The 18,566-nt window shown below is 42.7% G+C and overlaps 1 long non-coding RNA gene across 1 annotated transcript in view; it reads left to right on the top strand.

Moving 5' to 3' along the window:
* The window catches only part of LOC141141571 (uncharacterized), a 67,573-nt gene that overhangs the window by 37,891 nt on the left and 11,116 nt on the right, over nt 1-18,566 (top strand). The gene's annotated exons all lie outside the window — the stretch shown is intronic.

The following is an 18,566-nucleotide window of genomic DNA, read 5'->3' as shown; positions in this document are numbered from 1 at the left end:
AAGAGGAGAGCAAAAAAGCTGGCCTGAAATTGAACATTAAGAAAACTAAGATCATAGCAACCGGTCCCATTAATCCTTGGCAAACAGAAGGAGAAGAAATGGAAACAGTGACAGATTTTTATCTTCCTAGGCTCCAAGATCACGCCAGACAGTGACGTCTGCTTCTTGGGAGGAAAGCAATGGCAAATCTAGAAAACATTATAAAAAGCAGAGACATCACCCTACCAACAAATGGGCTCTACCAGTAACGCCGGACCTGCTGATGCAGGGGCATATTTGCCACCCAGACCCAGAGAGTCTGAGATTGATGGCCTGGGTCTTAAAAGGCGAAGGCTAATGGGTCTGGGATGCTTGACAAGGGTCACAAATACCCTAATGATAGCCAGAAAAGACAGTACCAACAATGTCTATACCAGTATTTGGAACAAGTTTGTGGAATTTGCATGCAGACATGACTTTTCGCCGGATTCGCCAAGGGTCTGTCACAAACTGGAATTTCTCCAGGTGGGATTGGAACTAGGCCTCTCCACAAGTACTTTAAAGGCCCACGTGTCTGCTATCTCGGCTTTCACTGGTACCCAGTGAGTTGTGGATAAGTTGGTGATTCTTTTCTTCAGAGCAGCTATGCGGCTATGACCACCAAGGTCTCTGAGATTTCCGAAATGGGACTTGCCTCTTATCTTGGATTTCCTTTAATCAGACACCTTTGTTCCCCCTGTCTCACTATGGCATCTCTTATTGAAGACTGCTTTTCTCGTGGCAATAACTAGCCAAAAGGGTGTCCGAGATAGCAGCCTCGGGGTTTAAAGAGCCCTTCCTCTCTTCCTTCCCAGATAGAGTGGTGCTCAGGCCAATGCTGGGATTCGTTCTGAAGGTAGCCTCTAGATTTCATATGACACAAGAAATTACACTCCCAATGTTTCTCACGGAGAACTCTCAGTATCCAAATCCACTCGATGTGGGGTCTTCACTGAAAACCTATGTGGATGTGAAGGCCGAGCTCAGAAAGTCGGACCATCTCTTAATCATCCCTAACGGTGCTCGGAAGGGCTTCTGGTAGAGTGATCGCCTCGTGGCTAGTCAAGGCTATATTGTTGGCCTACAAAACAAACTAATTACCTGTGCCTGAGGGGGTCACAGAGCATTCCACTAGAGAAGTCTCAACCTCCTGGGCAGGGACAAGTGTCCTTGGAAACAATTTGCAAGGCAGCCACATGGACGTCCATACATACCTTTATGGCGCACTATTGCATAGAGCTGGTGGCTCTGACTACTGTAGATTTGGGTAGGAGTGTTCTGACTTCCGCCCCCAGTGTAGATTAACATTTTTTTCAAGCATTACCCTCCTGTGTGTCTAGTTAATTCCCAGCTGTGCTGATATGGAGCTGTCAGGGAAACTGAATTCAAATACTTACCGTAATTTTCCTTTCCTGACAAGCTCCATGGCAGCACAATGCCCGCCCAGTTAAGTAGCACGAGTTACGGAACGCTGAGGCGAGGCTGAGGTGAGCTAAAAATTTATAGTTAAGTCCTGATTACGTAGGGGGTGGGCAGGGCTTCAACCAGCTGTGCTACCATGGAGCTTGTCAGGAAAGGAAATTTACGGTAAGTATTTGAATTCAATTTTCCATTTTCCACACACCCAGCTAACAATGATTCAAAAATGGGCATGTAAGGAATAAAAAAGATAGAAAAATGGGCACATAGAATGTACAGGCATCTGGGGTGCCCATAAAAGGATAAGTAACTAAGTTTAAGAAATCCTTTATGGCATTAGTATGAAAATAATGTCACCCAAATAGCAGGTGGCAATGGTGAGATATTTCTACATAAAATAGAATGACTAAGGCAGGCCATACATTATGCAATTTTCTTTCCTGTTAAAGGAAAGAAAATTATTCGAATACCTCCTGCAGCACTATTGTGTTCTGCTGGTGGGTAATTTGGGGTGCCTTCCGCACCATAAGAATAAAATTATCACTGCTGGCAAATATAGCCACCGGCAGTAATCAAGCGAACAAAAAAACAGACAGGCTGGTTGTACTGAAGTTGATTGATGGCTTGACTTAAGCACAACTAGCCTGCCCATAGACAGAATGCAATTTTCTCTATTCCTGCTGAACCAGACAAATTTAGATCCATGTATGGCCAGCTTAAGGCCCCTTGCTTGGGTATATGTCGGTGCTATCATAACCATAAGTATAGCATATGGGCACATGCAAATAATAGAAAAATCCTTGTTTGCACACATGTATAAGCTATTCTTGTATTTTCAATAGCACTGGTGAATTCCCAAGTACAGCACCACACAAACATTTATACCTATGGGAGGTTGTATGGTCCAACTGGAAAAATACTGACATTTATGTTGAATGGGCTCAGCCAGCCATGTGCAAGAGCCCTAAAATTAAAGTCATAATGCCCTGTACACACGACCGGTTTTGCCGTTGGAATAAACTCCGAAGGTTTCTCCGACGGAACTCCAACGGATTTCCATCCAAGCGGTCTTGCCTACACACGGTCAAACCAAAGTCCGACCGTCCAGAACGTGGTGACGTACAGCACGTACGACAGGACAAGAAAAAGGAAGTTCAATAGCCAGTAGCCAATAGCTTTTGTCTCGTACTTGCTTCAGAGCATGCGTCGTTTTTGGTCCGTCGGAACAGCATACAAACGAGCGGTTTTCCCGATAGGAATTGGTTCCTTCGGAGATATTTAGAACATGTTCTATTTCTAGGTCCGTCAGAATTTTAAAAAAAAACAGTCCGATGAGGCATACACACGATCGGAATAGATGATGAAAAGCTTCCGTCTGACTTTCTGTCGGACATTCCGCTCGTGTGTACGCGGCTTAAGGCATATTTCGGATAGAAGGTGGATGGTTAGTCTTGGTGACCATTGTCTCTGGTACAGAAAATGACAGAAATGTTCCAATGGCTGTGTCTCTGGGACAGGAAGCAAACAGCAACTTTTAAATTCACCGAACCCTTAGCACAGCAGGTATCATTCCACCTATTACCACTAGTTAACGATACAGAGATAGTGAACTTCCAAACAATGGAATGAACAGGTGGGCAATTACCCTGTTATATTTTTATACACAAGAAACAAATTGACTTAAACTAAAGCAAAAGTAACAAACCAAAGATTATGGTATTAAATAAGCGTAGTACTGGGTACAGATAATGTGTTTATCAATCATTGCTTCCTCTTGTGTTTGTACTCTTTCTTTAGCCATGTGATGAAGCTTAATTTGAACATTTGCTCATTTGATAATACATGGTAGCAGAAGTTTTGCTTTTACATGTAATTACATGTAATGTTTTTACTCTCTTATAATGGAAGATGTTTTTAAGACTAAATGTGTGTTTCCGAATGAAGCAGGAACGTCCAGCAGCATGTACGTTTCCGCGTGTGTATGTTCATCTACTTTTCTCAATTAGATAAATGCACCTATTGCTGGGCACATAAGGCAATCTTACTCTAATGGATATATTATCTGATGTAAACCTGCCTCCTGCATAGACAGTAAATTGCAGCAGGCTTTAGTGGTTTAAAGCACTTAAATGATGGTCTATGCCCTCCAAAGATTAAATTTAGTCTGCTTCTGCATTCAAGTGTTGTAATAACGCAAAATGATGCTGTAACGTTATCCACTGATACTTTACCACTACTTGTTGTGTTCATTCAGCTAATGGTGGTTAACTGCTGTGGATCCAGATTTCCTGGGTTACAACAGTAACAGCAGTTGGCCTTATTTAACTGGCTTTATGTTTTTGAACTGGATACAGATATTTGACTTGCAATTACACTTTCTGGCTGTTTGTCTGACATTATCTAGAATGAAAGGTTACTCTATTTTGATACATCCGGCTCATGAAGTTGAACTGCTTTAATTGTACAAATATACACTGTGTGTGTGTGTGTGTGTGTGTGTGTGTGTGTGTGTGTGTGTGTGTGTGTGTGTGTGTGTGTGTGTGTGTGTGTGTGTGTGTATATATATACAGTGGGAACGGAAAGTATTCAGACCCCCTTAAAATTTTCACTCTTTGTTCTATTGCAGCCATTTGCTAAAATCATTTAAGTTCATTTTTTCCTCATTAATGTACACACAGCACCCCATATTGACAGAAAAACACAGAATTGTTGACATTTTTGCAGATTTATTAAAAAAGAAAAAGTGAAATAGCACATGCTCCTAAGTATTCAGACCCTTTGCTCAGTATTTAGTAGAAGCACCCTTTTGATCTAATACAGCCATGAGTCTTTTTGGGAAAGATGCAACAAGTTTTTCACACCTGGATTTGGGGATCCTCTGCCATTCCTCCTTGCAGATCCTCTCCAGTTCTGTGAGGTTGGATGGTAAACGTTGGTGGACAGCCATTGTGTATATATGTGTGTGTAAATATATAGAATTCTTATTGTTTTTTAAGGAGATACATTTCTATCACTAACAATTTTTATTGAAAATTTCTTAAAAAAGCGAAAAGATACATGCACTATACACATAACAGATATTTTGTATGCGTAGCACACTGAAAAAACACATTGTCAAAGTGGATGAAGAGACACCAACACAAGTAGAGGTACATCAGTGAGAACCACTAGTTTGGGCCATGTAGAGCAGATACAGTGCCTTGAAAAAGTATTCATACCTGTGAAGTATGACCTGCATTTGTATTCTGCCCCCTTTACTCTAATACCCCTAACTAAAATCTAGTTGAATCAATTGCCTTCAGAAGTCACATATTTAGTAAAGAGAGTCCACCTGTAACTCAGATTTGATCATTTAGTAGCAAGGTCTGCAATGGAGAGTCTGCAAGCAGAATCAGAGGGGGGATCTTTTAGTATAAAGGAATCAAACATCAACGTCGGGAATAAATATTTTTACCCTGTTCAAAACAGGAATGACATTGTGGATTCGTTTCAGAATATTGTGGAATCAGAATTGGTTAAATTGCAGGAATTGTGTCAACAAGACAACAATAGAAATAAAAATTAATTTGACCAAGCAAGAAACCACAGCCTTAAAAGCCTTGAAAATGAGATCTGACATAGTGATTCGCCAGGCAGATAAGGGGAGTACTGTAGTGATCCTAGATACTGCTAGTTACAAACAGGAAGCACTCAGGCAGCTGGAAGATCACATCACATATCGCCCCCTCAGTTCTGATCCCACAGCAACAATACAACAAAAATTGTTACACTTATTGGATGAAGGCAAGGAGATTACTCTGGTTTTTCACCATCTCCCCAAAGTGCACAAACAAGACAATCCAGTGAAAGGTCACCCCATAGTTGCTGGCATAGGCTCACTATTGGAAAGATTAGAAGAATAGGTTGATCAATCTCTTCAACCGCTTGTTGTCCGTCTACCTGGTTTCATAAAGGACACTGGACATTTTTTAGCCCACATGCAGGAAATTTTTTGGTCCACAGAATGCATTTGGATCACCTTAGAAGTTAGATCTCTGTATTCCTGCATTCCTCACTCTCTAGCACTGTTAGCCATCAAACATCTTTCATGCTACAGTGGTTACAGTCCTAATGTACGTGAGTTTATTTGTAGAGCAGTAGAGTTTCTCCTGACACATAATTTCTTCATGTTTGATGAACGATACTACATTCAGAGTCAAGGTGCGTCCATGGGGGCTAAATTTTCCCCCTCTTTGGCGAATCTTTACATGGGCTGGTGGGAAGAATCCACTTTATTTGCCCATGGTAACCCATTCACAACCAACATCGCTTGGTATGGTCGTTTCATTGATTATCTGATTGTAGTATGGCATGGATCGAGTGGTGACATAGGTGACTTATATATTAATACCAACTCCCTAAACCTGGAGTTCACCTGTGTGCACCACTGGGCCCAAATAGACTATTTGGATTTGACCTTGATGGGGCACCCAGATAGCAACACAGTGACTTCCAGAACTTTTATAAAGCCCTGTGCAGGAAATTCCCTTTTATTGGCCAATAGCTGTCACCCCAGTCACACCATCAAGTCTTTGCCTACTGGTGAATTCATCAGGGCCAGGAGAAATTGCTCTACAGATAAGGATTTCTTGCAAGAATGCACAGTGATTCAAAAGCGACTCAAAGAAAGGGGCTATAGTACACGATCAATAGCTAGAAGTCAAAATATAGCATTTCATAGAGATCGGGTGATATAAATGGGAAGCTGCGCTGACCAAAATAAAACTATGTGAACACAGTAATATATAGCAGCTAGCACACAAACAAACCAAGTTATATTGAATACATAAAAATAAACGTGCAGCGCTAACCAAAAAAGGAAAAGTGAAAAGAAAAAAATAAAAATAAGACAATAATTGAAAGTAACTAAAAGTGATGTTACTCAACACAATATACACCTGTGAGGTATACCAAAAGTGTCCAAAGTGAATACACTAAATTTAAGAATGTCCAGAGGCAATAATTGACCTCAACATATTAGAGCCAAAAGACCGCAATTAATAGGTGTACATGGAAGGAGTCTTCTCAGACAGGGGAGGTGCTTGGAAATAAGGTGTTGACTGAAGACTGGATATCACAGCAATCGGAGGCAAAACGACATAAACTTGTAGAGTTAAATACTCTTACCAGATCCTGTGGGACATATCTGCCATACAGCAGTACGTCTATCAGAGCTTGTGGGAATGATCTCCCACAAGCTCTGATAGACGTACTGCCGTATGGCAGATATGTCCCACAGGATCTGGTAAGAGTATTTAACTCTACAAGTTTATGTCGTTTTGCCTCCGATTGCTGTGATATCCAGTCTCAGTCAACACCTTATTTCCAAGCACCTCCCCTGTCTGAGAAGACTTCTTCCATGTACACCTATTAATTGCGGTCTTTTGGCTCTAATATGTTGAAGTCAATTATTGCCTCTGGACATTCTTAAATTTAGTGTATTCACTTTGGACACTTTTGGTATACCTCCACAGGTGTATATTGTGTTGAGTAACATCACTTTTAGTTACTTTCAATTATTGTCATAGAGATCGGGTGGAGATGATTCAGAATAGTGGCACAAATAAACACAAACAGTGTAGGGATTACAATAGAAATAAAGTTAACTTTGTCACTACTTTCTCTTTAGAATACAACAAAATTGTTGCGATTCTTAAAGCGCATCTCCCCATTTTGTATGCTGACAAGGATCTGTACTCTGTTATCCAGGGCGGTTGTCAATTTTCCAGTAGAAGGGCCCCCAGTCTGGGAAGTATGTTGTCACCCAGCTTGTTTTGCTCCCAGAAGTCAAACAAATCGCAGACCTGGCTTTCCACTGTAGGTTCCTACATGTGTGGCCACAACACCTGCAGGCAGTGTCATAGACATAAAAAATGCACCTCAGTTTTTTCTTTTTCTACCAAGAAAACATATGCCATCAAACAGTATATAAACTGCAACTCTAAATCGGTGATATATATTATTCAGTGTAGTGCCTGCAGTCTACAATACGTTGGGTGCACTATACGCCAGTTGAGAGTTAGAATCTCGGAACATGTGAATGACACTACAAATACTAACGCTAAAAATATCTCAAATGTGTCAAAACATTTCCGGGAATTCCATCATGGTAATCTTGACACTTTTTCCTCTTTTGGTGCTGAACAGGTTAAAAACCCCCCAAGAGGAGGTGACACCCATCATATTTTGCTCAAGCGTGAAGTATGGTGGATACATACCCTCAATACTAGAAAACCGTATGGTTTGAACGATATGATGGATATAAATCTTTTTTTAACATAATCTCATTTTTTCAACATAGTCGCATTGTTTGATACATTTTTCGCACCATTTTGAATATGCTTTATTTGTTCATGGTATGTTTCTCATATGCCTGCTGTGCTTCTCTTTCTCTTCTCCATGTGTTTTTAATTGTTTTGATTGCTCTGATTAGGATGCACCCACCCTATTTGGAATGCTTACTCTGTTATAAATATCAGTTTTTAAATCAAACATGTATGCTTTGATGAAGGCTTCTTAGCCGAAATGCGTCAGCAAGGCCTGTACCTGTGTACCCATGTAACCCAATAAAGGACTTTTATTCAAGAGCATCCGAGTCGCCAGCCCTTTTCTGATCCACCTGTGTGTAATTTAATCTCAGTATAAATATAGCTGTTCTGTGAAGCCCTGAGAGGTTTGTTAACCGCTTCAATACCCAGCCAAAGTCAAATGACGCCCACAGATGGGATCACCCATCCTGGGTGGGCGTCATATGACGGCCTCGGCTTTCTGCTGCTACTGCGGGCCCCCGGGGGCCCGCAGAGCAACGATCGGGGCTCCGTCGTGTCCCTCGGGACACAGCCGTTCCCCGATGGGGGTATTGGAGTGGCGGCGGGCGGCGGCGGACGGTGGAGCTTTGGGAGCGGCCGACCTGTCACTATGCAGAGCGGCATTGGCAAGCAGCGTGCACGGTTCCCGCGCGTGCCTCCGGTGGCACACAGGGCGGCGATCGGGGCTGAGGCTGTTCCCTTGGATACAGCTCAGCCCCGATCAGTGTAGCCAATAAAATGGCTCTTTACCACGTGACCGGCTGTGTCCAATCACAGCCGGTCACTAATGTAAATAAAACGCTGTGTGTAACCGCTGTTGCTGGGTTCTCCTCTTCACACACCGATTCAGTGTGAGGAGGAGATCAGCTAACAGTGAGTTACACATTGTACTATACACATATGTACTACTGTGCCCAGATTGCCCCCCCAAATAAAGAGTACCTGTCATCAGGAGTACCTGTCCATCAGGAGTACCCGCCACCTCACCACCTGCCACCAGAGTACCCGCCACCTCACCACCTGCCACCTCACCACCTGCCACCAGAGTACCTGCCACCAGAGTACCTGCCACCTCACCACCTGCCACCAGAGTACCTGCCACCAGAGTACCCGCCCCCTCACCACCGGCCACCAGAGTACCTGCCACCAGAGTACCTGCCACCAGAGTACCCGCCACCTCACCACCAGCCACCAGAGTACCTGCCACTAGAGTACCTGCCACCTCACCACCTGCCACCAGAGTAACTGCCACCTCACCAGAGTACCCGCCACCTCACCACCTGCCACCAGAATACCTGCCACCAGAGTACATACAGTCAGTTAGCCACTATGTCCAGAAAGGTGTACACCCCAGAAGAGGCACACCAAATACTCAGTCTGACCGATGAGAGCAATGGGGAGCTCTCACCGTTCAGTTCTGATTCCGATTCTGGTTCAGAATATGAGCCCCCCGAAGGCAGCACATCAGGATCCGAATCAGAGAAGGAAGCAGTCCATCCAAAAAGACGACAGTCTAAACACCAGGAAGCTACAAGCAGTGCCAATGATGGTAGACCCCAGGAGGAGGGGCCCAGTACAAGCGCTGCTAGACCCCAGGAGGAAAGGCCCAGTACAAGTGCACGCCAAAGAATTAGGGCCCAAACCCAGCTTCCAGATGCCTTGGCAAACCAATTGTGGCTGCCTTCTACCACAGGGTCAGCCACAATCCCCCCTTTTACAGCACAGCCAGGTGTGCAGGTCAACACTGCAGGTTTTTCCCAAATGGATTTTTTAAATTTATTTTTCCCTGATGAATTGATTCAAGGCATCATGGACCAAACCAATCTCTTTGCCCAACAATTCATTGCAACCAACCCCAGCTCCAGCTATGCCCGCCCTTTTGAATGGAGACCCCTAACAGTGGTGGAGCTTAAATTGTTTTTAGGCCTAACGCTCAACATGGGGCTTACAAAAAAAATAAAATGCATAAGTATTGGTCGACCAAACCCATCCACCATATGCCAATTTTTTCATCGGCCATGTCCAGATACAAAATTATAATGTGCTTCCTGCATTTCCGTGACAACTCACAGTGCCCCCCCCCCACCCACCCCGAAATCACCCAAACTTTGACAAACTACATAAAGTTCCCCCCCTAGTTAATTTTTTTCCAAGAAGTTTGCTGAACTTTATGTCCCTGACAAAAACATATCTGTGGATGAATCCCTGGTGCATTTCACAGGCCGGCTGAGAATCAAGCAATATATCCCCAGTAAGAGGGCGAGGTACGGCTTGAAGCTTAACAAGCTCTGTGAAAAGGGGCCACCGGTTATGTGCACTCATTCCGCGTGTACGAAGGCAAAGATTCCTAGCATCAGCCCCCTGAGTGTCCCTCGTACATGGGAATAGGTGGAAAAATTGTTTGGGAGTTGGCATTCCCACTCCTCCAAAAGGGGTATCATATATACATGGACAACTATTACACTAGTTTGCCCCTTCTCCGCCACCTATATCTAAAAAAAACTTTGGCCTGTGGCACAACAAGGAAAAACCGAAAGGGCTTCCCACAGCGTCTTGTCACCACAACCATTCAAAGGGGGGAATCGACAAGCTTGAGGAATGAGGAAGTGCTGGCTGTGAAGTGGAGGCATAGGAAAGATGTGTACATCATGTCCACCATCCACGATGACACCTCGGTGGAACTTCACAGAAGACGCGGTACCGTTCGCAAGCCTTCCTGTATGAACGAGTGCAATAAATACATGGGGGGGGGGGGGGGATTTAAATGATCAAATGTTGCAGCCCTATCTTTCAACAAGAAAATCCCTCTTCTGGTACAAAAAAGTCGCAATTTACTTTTTTCATTTGGCCCTTTTAAATTCTTTCATCATCTACCAAAAATCAACGGAAACACCCACCACCTTCATAAAGTTTATTGAAGACATTGTCACTGCCCTGATCTATCAGCAAGTATCCCCCCCAGAAAGCATTGTGTCAGCAGACTACATGAGCGCCATTTCCCGGACCATATTCCACCAACAGGATCCGGAAGACGACGCCAAAAAAAATGTCGGTGTGCACCAAAAGAGGAATTAGGAGAGATACCAGCTTCCATTGTCCCGACTGTACCTCCCAACCTGCCCTTTGCATCGGAGAATGCTTCAAGCGATATCACACTCTGGAAAACGATTAGCCCATATTTCTAATACTGCCATTTTCCCGTTTTCAATTTCTGTCCTGAATATTCCCTGCCTCAACCAACCATATCATTGTCTTCCATGTGAAATGACCCTGGCCTGTTTCTCGACTATGCCTCTGCCTACCGTCTACATTGTTTTTCTGCCATGTTTTTGCCTTTCACATGAACTGACCCTGGACTGTATCGACTATGCCTCTGCCTACCGTCTATTTCTGCCTTTTACCTGCACTGACCTCGGCCTGTTGACTATGTTTTTGCCTGCCCCTTGGATTGATCTTTCACCCTGCTACACAGGGGTCTCACATATGTGAGGGGCTCCAGAATAGTGTTCGGAGTTCAGAAAACCAGTTTTTGGTTTTCTGTGTTCCCAGAACAGGGTCTGATTGCCCGGAGGCTTCAAAGTGATTTGGGAGGGAGAAGCCTCTACCCCTGTCCCCATTCTTTCCTGACCAATGCCCTAAGCTTGATGGTACTGCCTACTCCCTGGACAAATACTCTGGCTGTGCTGACCATACCTCTGCCTGCTGCATGTACTAACTATGGACAGTATTCCTGCCTGCTGCATGGACAATCCTTTGATCCTTTTGCTGCTTCTGACCACATCCCTGCCTGCTATCTGGACCAATGCTTTGGCAGTGCTGACATCTCTACCTGTACTGACTATTCCTGCCTGCTGCCTGTTTTGCTGTCGCTGTCTACGTTCCTGCCTGCTGCCTGGACCGATGCTCTCCTCTGTGGACCACTGCACTACTAAAACCGCAGGTAATCTTTTCTTTACCCTTTATTTAGCAGAATGTATTTTGGTTTATAATTGGTATGTACAGTACATGCTATGTGTTAGAAATATGAAGGGCCTTCAACAATGTGATAGGCTGGCAGGAATTTCTGTGTGTAATGTATGCTCCTAGAACAACTGACAGTGCTACTTGGATGTTGGGCCTCTATATGTGGCCAGGCTATGTAAGTCTCACACATGTGGTATCGCCATACTCAGGAGGAGTAGCAGAATGTATTTTGGGGTGTCCTTTTTGCTATGTACACGCTGTGTGTTGGACATATCTTATAAATGGACAACTTTGTGTAAAAAAAAAAAATGTTTTCATTTTTTTTCCACATTTTCTAAAATCTTCTGTAAAAAAATGAACCATTCAAAAGACTTATTATGCCTCATAGCTTATACGTTGGGGTGTTAGCTTTCCAAAATTGAGTCTTTTTGTGGGCGTTTCCATTGTCCTGGTGCTCCAGGGTCTTCAAAACTGTAATAGTATATATTGGATTGAACCACTGAAGGGAAGAATTTATCAATAATTGCCTTCAAAGAGTTGCCAACATCCCGAATTAGTGGAAAAAATAAGACCCCTAAGTAGAGGAGCTTATATACCCCCCCAGTATAATGGGACTTTGTAGGCGAACCATAATGGATTAGATAAAAAATGTTTTATTTATTTGAAAAATCATAAAAACAAGGTACATTTGGTTATAGATCTCAACAGGAATATTTATACAATAAAATTTGCTATCCTGTAATAATTTATGTATACTTCCATTCATAATAGAATATTTTCTCAAGAAGCCTGACATGTTTCAGGACGATGTCCCTTCTTCAGAGGCGTATTGCAGAGAGAAAAGTCGCATATATAGGAGATACATTCTGAAATAACAAATGAAAACAATTTGCACAGAGGGAACAATATGAACCACAAAGGTTTAGTAACCTAACAACCCACCATGTCCACCATACATACCAACAAGAAGTTTTCAAGAATGAAAGATATATATATGACTGCACCCCAACATGCAATTTGGCATAGGGTAGCAGGCTAGATCCTTTTAAAAGAAAAACACACTGGTTGTCGGCTGATCAGCCAGTGTGAGATAGTAGCTATCCGTCGGCTTCAGAAATGGCCTCGCAAAGGCCCCCCAAAAAAAGGAAGGACAACCCCGCTGGATCCCAGATTGCCCTTTAAAAAAGAAAAGTAAGCTTATGAGTAATTTTCTCAAAAGACCATAAATTTGCATATATCCTATACATCTTTTGTTATCCATTCACCCAAAAAGAAAAGGACCATAGATTGTGGCTAAATGTTTCAGTATATCAGGATAATCCTTTCTGGAATATAGAAAGGAGGACATACTGGCAGGCCTGCTGGATATAGGGGATTAATGATGGGCCCTTTTTAAATTGAAGAAGAATTAAATGTAGATTGATCAATTAATCACATCAGTGAGCCATTAGTCAAATAGGTATAGAGCAGGCAAGTAAGAAGAGTATGGCAAAGTATGCTTGATTTTGTCTCATAGAGAGGTGTCACAGAGCGGTAAAACATCCAGTTCAGAGGGAAGGAAATTTTTAGTTTTACTTACTTATTATGTGCAAGGATAGTACTTAGGCAGCTGGGGCGGAGAGCGTCTTGAGGGTTTGATGGTGGGATAGCACACTGGGCAGAACGCCAAGACGCGGCTTAAATAGCCGCCGGCGCCTGCGCAGTGTGATTCCAATCGGAGATGTCAGCAGAGGAAGGAATATCACTCTGCAGTGTGCGCATGCGTCAGAACGGAGCGACGCATACAGGAAGGGCGGATATCCGGAGATCCTAGAGGAAAGGAAACTCCGGAATCACGCCGTCCCAGGGGGGTGGTGTCATTGCGCATAGCACAGCGCATGACAACGTCCTGTCAGGCTAATACTTGTGAGGATAAGGAACTAGGCTGAAGCATTTAAGAAAGAGAGAGAAAACCGTAAGGAGGATGGAAAAGGAAAAGGAGGATGGAAAGAAAAGGGGAAAAGAAAGTTGGATTAAAAAAGAGGATGGAAATATGTAAATAATGAAAATTTAAAAAAAAAAAAAAAATATAGAAAAATAAATACAAAAAATATATGAAAAATCATGAAATTAGAGTCAACATATGAAAAAATAAATATGAAAGAATATATGAAAAATCATGAAGTTAAAGTCAACATTGATTCCATTTAGTTTAGCAACCTAAGGAAGGGGAGATGTATGGAAAGTGTATGTATATACTTTTATATATTCAAAAAACGGGAGGGAGAAAAAAACGAGGTGTCCAGAAAAGGGCTGGGAGAGCGTCATGCAGATCAACCTCACCGACGCACGAACACACCGACATGACAAGCCCGATTAGACGGACGAGTCTGCAGTGTAAAAAAGTGCCACGCCGTCATCCAAGATGGTTCGGCGTGGCCCACGCGCGCCGGGCGAGGACAGATCCAAAGCCAGGCAACCACAAAAATAATTGTAGACTAAATAGGAGAGTTTTAGAACTCTTTTGGATAATAACCTTCAAAGTGATTACAGAAGACATCATTCTTGCAAATAAAGCATGGTGGGCATAATTGGGTAGGCAAAGGATGAATAAACGTACATGACAGGAAATTTTTGCATGTACAATCAATTCGATACATCAAAATACAACTGTTGTTATACATATGTAAACATATTAGGGATATATTTTATGAATACAGACAACGTCGTCAAAGGATATCTACACAGAGTTCATCATCACAGACCTAGTTAACTCGTCCATTATTGCTAGAAAATTCAAAAATGTTCTACGAAAATGATTGACATTTTGTTAGATATGCAGTATTAAATGCCTTATTCCTTTTCACACCCCCCTGAGACAAAACCCTCCAAGAAGGGGCGAAAACTCATCTGGGTATTCAAACCTGGGAATTGTGTTGCATTGAGGTTAGCTATCCAGCGGGCCTCCCTCTGGAGCAAGATCTTGTTCCAATCACCACCCCTCGTGTCCGGATGGACACGGTCAAGGATGGTGAATTGGACAGGGGGAAACTTTCCTGTATGATGGTCACGCACATGTCGCCCCAGAGGGAGGTCCGGATCCGCCTGCCTCATGCTGGTGATATGTCGTGCCGCCCTTTTATGGAATTGTAATTTGGTCTTGCCAACGTAGAAACATCCACATTGGCAAGTGAGTAAATAAACAACTCCAGGGGTCTTGCAATTAGAGAAGTGTCTCAGTCTGTACATTCTTCCATTGGGTAATTTGAATTTGTTTTTTGTGTTCATATAGCGACAACATGAACATCCACCACATGTGAAGGTGCCTAGTCGCTTACATGAAAGTTGCCTGTATATTCACTTTTTACAAGGTAATCCCCCAATGAACGGGCCTTCCTATATGTGATAGTGGGTGTCGCAGTTATGTGTGGTTTTAAATTGGGGTCTATTTGTAATAGATGCCAATGTTTTTGCAGGATATTCTTGAGAGTCCCATGCTGCTTATTGTAGGTGGTAATTACCCTAATAGTTGGTTGAGAGGTGGGAGCAGTTTTTTTAGAGAACAGGATGTTATGTCTTAGTTGTCCTCGGGCTCTTTTAAATGTTTTTTTTAGGCATGTAGGTGAATAACCACGTTCGAGGAGTCTCTCTCTTAGTTTATTGGCTTCCCTAACAAAGTCGGTATCGTTTGAGCAGTTGCGCCTGAGTCTTAGATATTGCCCGTAAGGGATGGATGCAACTAATGATTTGGGATGTGAACTTGAAGCGTGTAGAATAGTATTTCCAGCGGTCTCTTTCCGATAGAGACCACTGGAAAGGGATCCGTCTGTGGATTTGGTTATACTTAAATCTAAAAAGGTAATTGAAGTATCGCTGAAAACCATCGTGAAAAACAGATTGGAAGTATTTGAATTCATAATATGTATGAAGGAGTGAAGAGCCTCAGATGTACCATTCCATATCATGAATATATCGTCTATATACCTGAACCATGCTGCTACATGGGTGGTATATAGCGAGAGCTTGTCATCTGATAGGAGGGACTGCTCCCACTCCCCCAGGTACAGGTTGGCATACGATGGGGCACAACATCGCAACCCCCTGCACCTGGAGGTAGTGGAAGCCGTCAAAGGTGAAAAAATTGTGTGTTAGAATGAAATCAAGAGAGTCCAACAAAAAAGAATTGAGTTTGCGATCATCTTTGTGAGATTGTGACAAGATGTGTCTAATGGCTGAGAGTCCTGCATCATGCGGAATAGAGCTGTATAATGCCTCGACGTCGATGGCTACTAGGAGTGAGTGTGGTAATGCATGTAATTCTTCCAGATTCTGCAACAAATGGATGGTGTCCTTAATATATGAAAACAGACCTGAAACGTAAGGTCTGAGATGGCTATCTACAAACTTACTCAGGTTTTCCGTTAGGGACCCATTACCGGAGACAATAGGGCATCCGGGGGGGGGTTTCTTTATTTTTGTGTATTTTGGGAAGACAATACAATGTGGGGGTACGTGGATATGGAGTTCTTATGTATTCCCAGATATCTTTATCAATAACTCCGCTGCCGAATGCTTTGTCAACCAAGTCATAAAAAGCGGTATGGAATTTATCTACAATGCTTTTTGAAATGGGTTTATACCATGATAAATTGGTGACGACTTTTAGGCACATATTTTTATACTGCTCATTAGTCATGATGACAATGTTGCCACCTTTGTCTGATGGCTTGATCGTGAGAGAGTATTCCTTTTTGAGGGTTTCTAGGGCCAGTAGTTCATCATTGGAGAGATTACCTTGGGAGGTTTGAGATTTTTTGATTTTTAATTTTTTGACCTCTGACGTGGTGGATGCTATGACTGCAGCTAAATTGGGATTAGTTGTAAAGGGTGGAGATTTATCTGACTTTTTCTTGAATTTTCTTCGTTGATCTGGGCATAATGGAACTTCCTTTTTAATATGTTCCTCTAAGAGATTTTCAATATCAATGGTATCGATGAGGTCACTGGGGTCTTGTTCCTCTAGGAGGGTTAGGAGATCCTCAAGTGCCTCATCTGCTCTTTTAGTTTCTGTTTGAGAGATATTTTTAGCTTTCTCTTTGGAAATGGTACTTTTATAGTATAATTTTCTTACAAAGAGGTGTAGATCCTTAATAACTTCAAAGAGATCTAGGTCTGCATCTGGACAGAAACTAAGGCCCTTGTGTAGTAGGTCGCTTTCGGCCTGTGTAAGTGAATGATTAGAGAGGTTAACAATGTTAAGAGTGTTGGGTGATAGAGAGGTTAATGGATTGGTGGATTTGGAGACTAAGTCTCCATTTAATGGTCTAAAAAATCTTGATCAGAACGAAGAAGTGTAGTCGTAATAGATGATAGAGAAGTGTCACCGATAGAGGTGGAGACAGAGGACCCTGCACCAGTGGATCCTGCTGGAGGGAGCTGGTTTACACCCCGTGAGTTACCTTTACCAAGAGGAAGAGGATTGGTGGTAGAAGAAGTGTTAGCCGTGTCGGTGATTCTTTTCTTAGTATATGCCGGATCATCTCCAGATGGTGATCTTTTGTTTTTCCGTGATTTGCGATGTCTTTGTCTGTTATAGGAAGAAGATGAGACAGAGGAGTTTAACGAGGAATTTGATTCAGAATCCCTAGGAGTTCTGTTGATGTTAGCCCTGTGTGGACGTGTAATTACGGAGGTTTGATGCCATTTATAGGCAGTGCCTTCCTGGAAGGCTCTTTTATCTCTCCAAAGTTTCTTATCTCTGGTTGTTAACCTTTCCTGGGATTTTTGGTTCAATCGGATTTTTATTTTGTCTTCATATTCTTTAAAGATTGGAGTATCCCTAAATGGGAGGAGTTTAGTGTAAATCGAATCAATGGTTTTATCCAAATTGGTAATTCTCTTCTTATACTCTTCACTTAGTAATACCATCATGGTTTGAGTACATAATTGGAGATTGTTTTCCCACTTGCTTTTAAACTTTGAGTCAACATCTTCCAACATTGGGAAGATTTGAATACGTAAGCCCAAGGGGTTAATTCCGTGCGTCGGTGAGGTTGATCTGCATGACGCTCTCCAAGCACCTCGGTTTTCTGGGGGGGGTGCCGTGCAGACCGTCCCCTGGGGCCCTTTTCTGGACACCTCGTTTTTTTCTCCCTCCCGTTTTTTGAATATATAAAAATATATATACACTTTACATACATCTCCCCTTCCTTAGGTTGCTAAACTAAATGGAATCAATGTTGACTTTAACTTCATGATTTTTCATATATTCTTTCATATTTATTTTTTCATATGTTGACTCTAATTTCATGATTTTTCATATATTTTTTATATTTATTTTTCTATATATTTTTTTTTAATTTATTTTCATTATTTACATATTTCCATCCTCTTTTTTAATCCAACTTTCTTTTCCCCTTTTCTTTCCATCCTCCTTTTCCTTTTCCATCCTCCTTACGGTTTTCTCTCTCTTTCTTAAATGCTTCAGCCTAGTTCCTTATCCTCACAAGTATTAGCCTGACAGGACGTTGTCATGCGCTGTGCTATGCGCAATGACACCACCCCCTGGGACGGCGTGATTCCGGAGTTTCCTTTCCTCTAGGATCTCCGGATATCCGCCCTTCCTGTATGCGTCGCTCCGTTCTGACGCATGCGCACACTGCAGAGTGATATTCCTTCCTCTGCTGACATCTCCGATTGGAATCACACTGCGCAGGCGCCGGCGGCTATTTAAGCCGCGTCTTGGCGTTCTGCCCAGTGTGCTATCCCACCATCAAACCCTCAGGACGCTCTCCGCCCCAGCTGCCTAAGTACTATCCTTGCACATAATAAGTAAGTAAA

Source organism: Aquarana catesbeiana, linkage group LG01 (genome assembly GCF_042186555.1).
Source record: "Aquarana catesbeiana isolate 2022-GZ linkage group LG01, ASM4218655v1, whole genome shotgun sequence".
NCBI lineage: Eukaryota > Metazoa > Chordata > Amphibia > Anura > Ranidae > Aquarana > Aquarana catesbeiana.
Note: the sequence above shows the minus strand (reverse complement) of the source record. Positions and strands in the feature narration are given on the sequence as shown.